Source organism: Miscanthus floridulus, chromosome 19, assembly GCF_019320115.1.
Source record: "Miscanthus floridulus cultivar M001 chromosome 19, ASM1932011v1, whole genome shotgun sequence".
In the NCBI taxonomy this organism is placed as follows: Eukaryota; Viridiplantae; Streptophyta; class Magnoliopsida; order Poales; family Poaceae; genus Miscanthus; species Miscanthus floridulus.
Genome location: NC_089598.1, coordinates 50,122,869 through 50,128,924, shown reverse-complemented (window position 1 = coordinate 50,128,924; position 6,056 = coordinate 50,122,869). Strand labels below are relative to the sequence as shown.

At 43.8% G+C, this 6,056-nt stretch overlaps 1 long non-coding RNA gene across 3 annotated transcripts; it reads left to right on the top strand.

Annotated features, from left to right (window-relative positions):
• Positions 1-975: 975 nt before the first annotated feature.
• LOC136528464 (uncharacterized) lies at positions 976-5,592 on the top strand. 3 transcript variants are annotated; one of them, XR_010777091.1, is made up of 10 exons: positions 976-1,757; positions 1,857-1,961; positions 2,184-2,371; positions 2,467-2,526; positions 2,646-2,698; positions 2,775-2,883; positions 2,977-3,063; positions 3,615-3,865; positions 4,268-4,362; positions 5,118-5,592. It is a non-coding gene; the product is annotated as an uncharacterized lncRNA (long non-coding RNA). The 3 variants fall into 3 exon arrangements; XR_010777089.1 differs by having other exon boundaries at positions 1,857-1,984; XR_010777090.1 differs by having other exon boundaries at positions 976-1,780; positions 1,857-1,984.
• Positions 5,593-6,056: the final 464 nt, after the last annotated feature.

Genomic DNA, 6,056 nt, shown 5'->3' with positions numbered 1-6,056 from the left:
ATGGCTTTCCTCTCCTCAGCCAAAGAAGTGATCAAGGAGATTCTGAAAATGAAGAGTGATATTCAGAGACAAGTTATAGTGCTGCTTTATATATGGTCGTCCGAAAAATGCGCTATTCGAGAGGGCAAGACATCAGGATGGAAACGGATCAGATTCGCATGGAATCGGATTCGGATACCACCTTTTACCATATTTTAATTCGAATACGAATACAGATACGAATACTTTTGAATACAAATACAAAACGGATGTCTCAAATTTGGATTTCTATTCGGATATTTACTCGATTCAACTCAAAGTGTATATTATTAAATTCAACATATATAAATAAAATTTTACTACTAGTTCATCATTAATTGAAGTTCACTAAACAAAAGTACACTTCTAATAATCTCCAATATCGAAGTAAACTAAATTATAATGGATAATATTTATTAAAATAATAGGTCAAGTGAAAAAAATCAAATAAAAAGCGTAGAAAACAAATAGCCATTTTGCTTTATCAATATTTTTGGAATTACAAAATTATAAATGATTTGTATATATAACATAGACAAGGATAACTAAAAAAACAATATAGTTATTAATAATTATTTAATAATTGAAATATCAATTAATTAATCAATATTATATTTATATATGTTATTGGGAGTTTAGGGCTTTCAATAATTAGCGGAAACCGCATCTACCCGGTTCCACCGGACCAGCATCCATCAACCTGCCCAACCCCACCTGAGCTAGTTGCACTGAACCAAACCAGCCTTCCTCCTTTCTCTGGCTCCGTTCGGATAGTATGGTTCTAGAGGAATTTGGATAGTTTGGAGGAATTCTAGAGGAATTTGGATAGTTTGGAGAAATTCTAGAGGAATTTGTAAGAAGAAAATACTGTTTCGAAAAAAAAAAAAACGGATCCAGCCGGGTTAAAGATCATGCGAACGGACCCACTCGGCGGACCCACTCTCTACACGTTCATTTTGAAATCGCACCCACCCGGCGGATCCCGGACCCACTCGGCGTCTCCATCCCCACCCGGCGGCGCATCGCCCACCCCCGGCGGCTCCATCCCCCACCGGCGCCGCCCCCTCTCCTCACGCGCGCGGTGGCACGCGACCTCGGAACCCTCTGGATCTCGCGACGAGCACGGGTACCCTCTGGATCTCGCGGCGGCGCCCTCCTCCCCCACCTCGACGACGGCAGCTAGAGGCAGCGCCTCCTCCCCTCAAAGTCGGCGGCGGTGGCGCGGACCTCCTCGGCCGTGCGTCCAACGGGGCTCGCTCGGGGAGTTGCAGCCGGCGGCGGCGCTGGATGCCGCACGGCAGAGGGCCGCGTGGTCCCGTCCCTAAGCCGAGGGGTGGCGCGGGGCAGGTGTGGGGTCCGCCAAGCGGCAGTGTGGGGGCCGAGTAGAGGGCTGCAGGAGGCGCGACGAGTCGGCGCTCCGGGTCACGGCGCCCACGAAGCGCTGCTGCGGCCTCGAGCGGCGTTCCTTGCCAGGCGGTGGCAAGCCCTTTTCCTTGCCAGGCGGCGGCAAGCCCTTCTCCTTCCCAGGCGGCGGCAAGCCCATCTTCCGCAGGCCCCAGCAGCTGCAGTGGCGACGGTGCGGCCCTCCCCGCGGTGACGGCGCGGCGACCGTGTGCGGAAGGTGTCCACGACGGCGCCTTGCACTTCAAAGTTCCGTGCGTGAGATTTCCACGCGTCCACGCCGTGCGGAAGGTGTCCACGCCGTGCGGAAGGTGTCCACGTGGCCATCCCGTGCAACGGCAAGCAGCAGCCATTCCTCTGCGTGAGATTTCCATTCTATTCATGGTCTTCAAAGTTCCGTGCAATTAATTAGCTTTATTTGGTGATCCAAAATGCAGGTGCGATGCAATCTTGAAGAGAGAGGGAAAACGCACTTGCCCTCTTAGCTGTTGGTGTTCGCTACGAGATTTGGCCTCGCATGGGCAGACGCCTGAACCTGTGATGTGCGTTGCTTGATGAGATTTCTGTAAGATTTCAATGGCTGATTGCGCGTGTCTGATAAAATGGTTTCTATGCGATTGATTTCTGATTTTTTATTTACATCACAATTGCTTTCCTCCAGTGAGCAACCAAGGTTTCTATGCAATTTTGATTCAGAATATTGATGCATCCAGCGAGAGACAATTTTGCTTTTTGCACTTGAATGCATAAGTTTCTATGAATAGGTAATTATTTTGATGCACCCCGGTGGCTCCTCCCTCCCTGGTGGCGCTCCTCCCTCCCCAGTCGATCTCTGTGCCAGTCGGTCAGCCCCCAGCAGGTCCACGGCCCGTGTCAAGGAGACCTGCGGCTAGTTCTGCACGAGATCGCTCTGCCATCATCATCGATTTGTTCTACGTCTGATTGAACAGCAGTATGTAGCTGATTCGTTCTTTTTTTCGATTTGTTCTGTCTCTTGAACAGTAATAGCTTGTAAAAAATTATTTTTCTTTCGATTGCTCGCTGCAGCAAGGCGTTGCGTCCAGGCCAAGGAGGCCATCGTCTTGCAACAATCTTTCACTGCATATCGTGAGTTATTCTTATTCATGCTTCTTTTTATACATTGTTGGAACAAATTTCTATGCATTATTGGAGCACATTTCTATACATTATCGGAGCACATTTCTATACATTATTGTTGGCTGCAGGTGATGCGGCATCACTGATTGCTGAGGATCTCTTGGTGGTCATGTACGTGCAGGTATGGATGTGCAATGAATTTTCTATCCAGTTTTGATTGAAACTTTGTATGCCTTGTATGAATAAGTGGTTTGCAGGAAATGAAGAGCTACCAACGCATGCAAGCAGGATTTTTATGCGCTTGATTCTGATTTTGTATGCATCTCCTTGATATGATTTGCAATGAAGAGCGAGCAGATCGACAAGGTGCATCCTTTCCTCCTCCCTAGCTGGACTCCTTCCTATCTTCGTCAAGATCCACCAGGTTTTATTACTTGTGCCCCTTCATCTCTCTGTCAGAGCCCATGGCGAGAGCTTCGCTGGTGAGCAACTGGACAACCGCGTGACCTTTGTGACCTGCGCGACCCTATGGCGAGAGCTTTGCTGGTGAGCAGACCTGCAGATAGGTTTTTTAATTTGTTTATTCATCTCTGATATTTAATGCCTTGAATAATTTTGAATTACAGCTCGCAATTGATATCTTTTCTTTTCTCTTGTTTGATGCATACAAATCCGTCAATCTGTTCCTAATGATGCGTCCAGAAATTTTAATTGTAGCTCACAATCGATGGTTGCTTCCTTTCTGTAGTACCACATTAGTCTATACATATTCTGTTTTCTAATCAACAGATACCTTTTATGCTTTGACTTGTGTGGAGGGATGAGGATTTCTGGCCATTATTTCTCTAAGTTGCACTTTCAGCTCATGTATGAAATATGTTTCTGTGCATGCTAAAACATGTTTCTTTTGCTGTTAAAATATGTTTCTATGTCTTTCTTGCCGCTGTAAGGTTTCTGTGCATGCTAAAACATGTTTCTATGCCGTTTTTTCCTGACCGATGTTAGTTTTGTTCACAAAAAAATATTTTTGTTTTCCTTTAGTTACTTTTTTTGCATGCATAATTTTTAGTTTTGATCTGGTGTGTCTTTTTGGCCAGCAAATCGGATGACCAGCCTACTGGAGAACACGACCAATGCTGTGGTGTTGATGAGCTTCTAGGCGAGGACACATCTAGCACAACGGCCAGAAGCGACGCTAGCACGTTTGAAATCCCATATTTCTGTGCGATTGCTTTTTTTTTTTCTATGCTTCTTGAGCCATCCGTGTAAGCAAGCATGTGCATGTGCTTTGGTGAGAGCTTCGCTGGATAGAGAGTGCTCACCATGGCAAGGAGATGTGTGGAGGATGGTGAGTGCAATATACCGGCCACTAGTTCTAGAAATTTATGTTTTTGTGCTAGTGTTTTTGTGCTCTGCTTGGTTGCAATTAGTGCTTGTCGATGGCTGCGAGGGCGACACAAATTCAATAAAAAAAGCTATAATTTTTTCCCAGATTTTTGGTCATGATTTTTGCATTAATGTAGTTGACATAGATTTCATGAATAGGTTTCTACGCATGCGAAAACATGTTTCTATGCCTTTCTTACCGCTGTAAGGTTTCTTAGCCTATTAAAACATGTTTCTATGCCCTGATCTAGCATAGGCACGTGGTGTGGACCTGCGGAAGTACAAATTGCATGCTTGTGTTCTTGATTTTTTCTTGTTTTCCATGGAAGCTAGTTCATGCTCATGTTGCTCTGCCACCATACAGTGTTGGATTGCAGGGATCTAGTTCGCGGCGTGGGTGTGGCCAGCACGACAAAGGAATAGGTGGATTTTGATGCTAGTGAATTTTTTCTATGCATGGTATATGATTATCACTTTTCTATGCGTATACTCAAAACTTTCTGTGATTTGTCATTGCTGTTTTTATGCTTCTCCCTAATATGATGTGCAATAAAATTGAAGTCTTAATTTTTGGTCATGGGGGATATGTATTCTATACATTATTGGAACAAATTTCTATACATTGTTGTAGCACATTCTATATATTGTTGTAGCAGCTATCTGTGCACTTCTTGGTACACAATTCTATACATTGTTCTATGTATTGTTTGGGTTGGGGCCATCATGATCCTGGTATAATAATCCCCTAGAAGGAAAGGTATTTTGGGTTCTATGTACTGTTCCTCTATTAATTATACGTTCCAAAGTGAGAATAATGGTTTGGGTTGGGGCTGTTATGGTTTTGGATAAAATAATCCCCCACAGGAGAGGGTTTTATTCGGTTCTATGCATTGTTTCTCTATAATTATACATTCGCCCAAGTGGGAGGCAAGGTTTGGGTTCCATAATAGATTTTTGTGACATGTTTACATGGCTTTCTTGTCGCTATACACCTTGTTCGCTTGATCGTATCAACCATGCTTATTAGCCATGATACAATGTTTTTCTCTCACAACAAAACAGCATCAGTCGGCTTATAAGCCACAGAAACGATCAAGCGAACATGGTGGTAAAGTTTCTGCACGTACTAAAAACTTGTTTCTATGTCTTTCTTTTGCCACTGTAAGGTTTCTGCGCCTGCTAAAACATGTTTCTATACTTTTGTTGTGATGTAGGATGGTTGGAAGGATGTTTCTGCGTGGCCTTCCCCTGCTCCCTCGTCGGTCCCAATACCCCCTGTTGTGGCGGCATCGGATCCCTGCTCCACCGACCGGTGGACGCGGCGAACCTGTCCACGACCGGTGGCACTCGTCCACCCTCTCCACGATCGGCGGCCCGACCTCCCAATGGTGGATCTGCGCGCGACCACATCACCACCTCTCCCTCCCACGCGGCGGCGCATCTTCCCCTTCCCTACCTCTCAATGGCGTCTACTTGCTTTGATTTTGTTTGTTGGTTTTGTGTTCTTATGCTTGTGTGCATAAGTTTCTATGTATGACTAAATTGTAACTTGGTATGTATTATTTACATTGTTACAACAAATTTGTATACTTTGTTGGAGCAGTTATCTGTGCATTTCTGCACATTTATGTATATGGTTGGAGCACTTTTCTATGTATTGTTAGAACACTTCGACATATATTGTTGGAACAATTATTTGTGGGTTTATATACAACTATATACATTGTTGGTACACTAATCTGTGGGCTTCTATACAATTCTATTCATTGTTCCAATGTTCGCACGATGTTGGTGGTGGCAATCATGGCCGTCAGATAGGTTTTTACGTGATAATAAAATTAATTTTTATTTATACAACTACTAATTTTTTTGCAACGTCGGCGTAATTTTTTTTGCGCATCTTGACCATTGGTTCTATGCATCCAATTGGTCATCACGTGTCGTGATTCAAATTTCAAATTTATGAATTTTATTTTTTAAAAAAAATATTCACAATGGATCTTGAATCGTGCACAAAAATGTTAAGAGTTCAATGGTGAAAATTGTTTTTGAATCGGATGTTTCTTTAAGGAATTATAATTTAAAAACAAAAGAAATTGCATTGGATGTGTGCATACGCTTGCGTCAGCTTTGTCAGGTTATGTCAGCTAGAA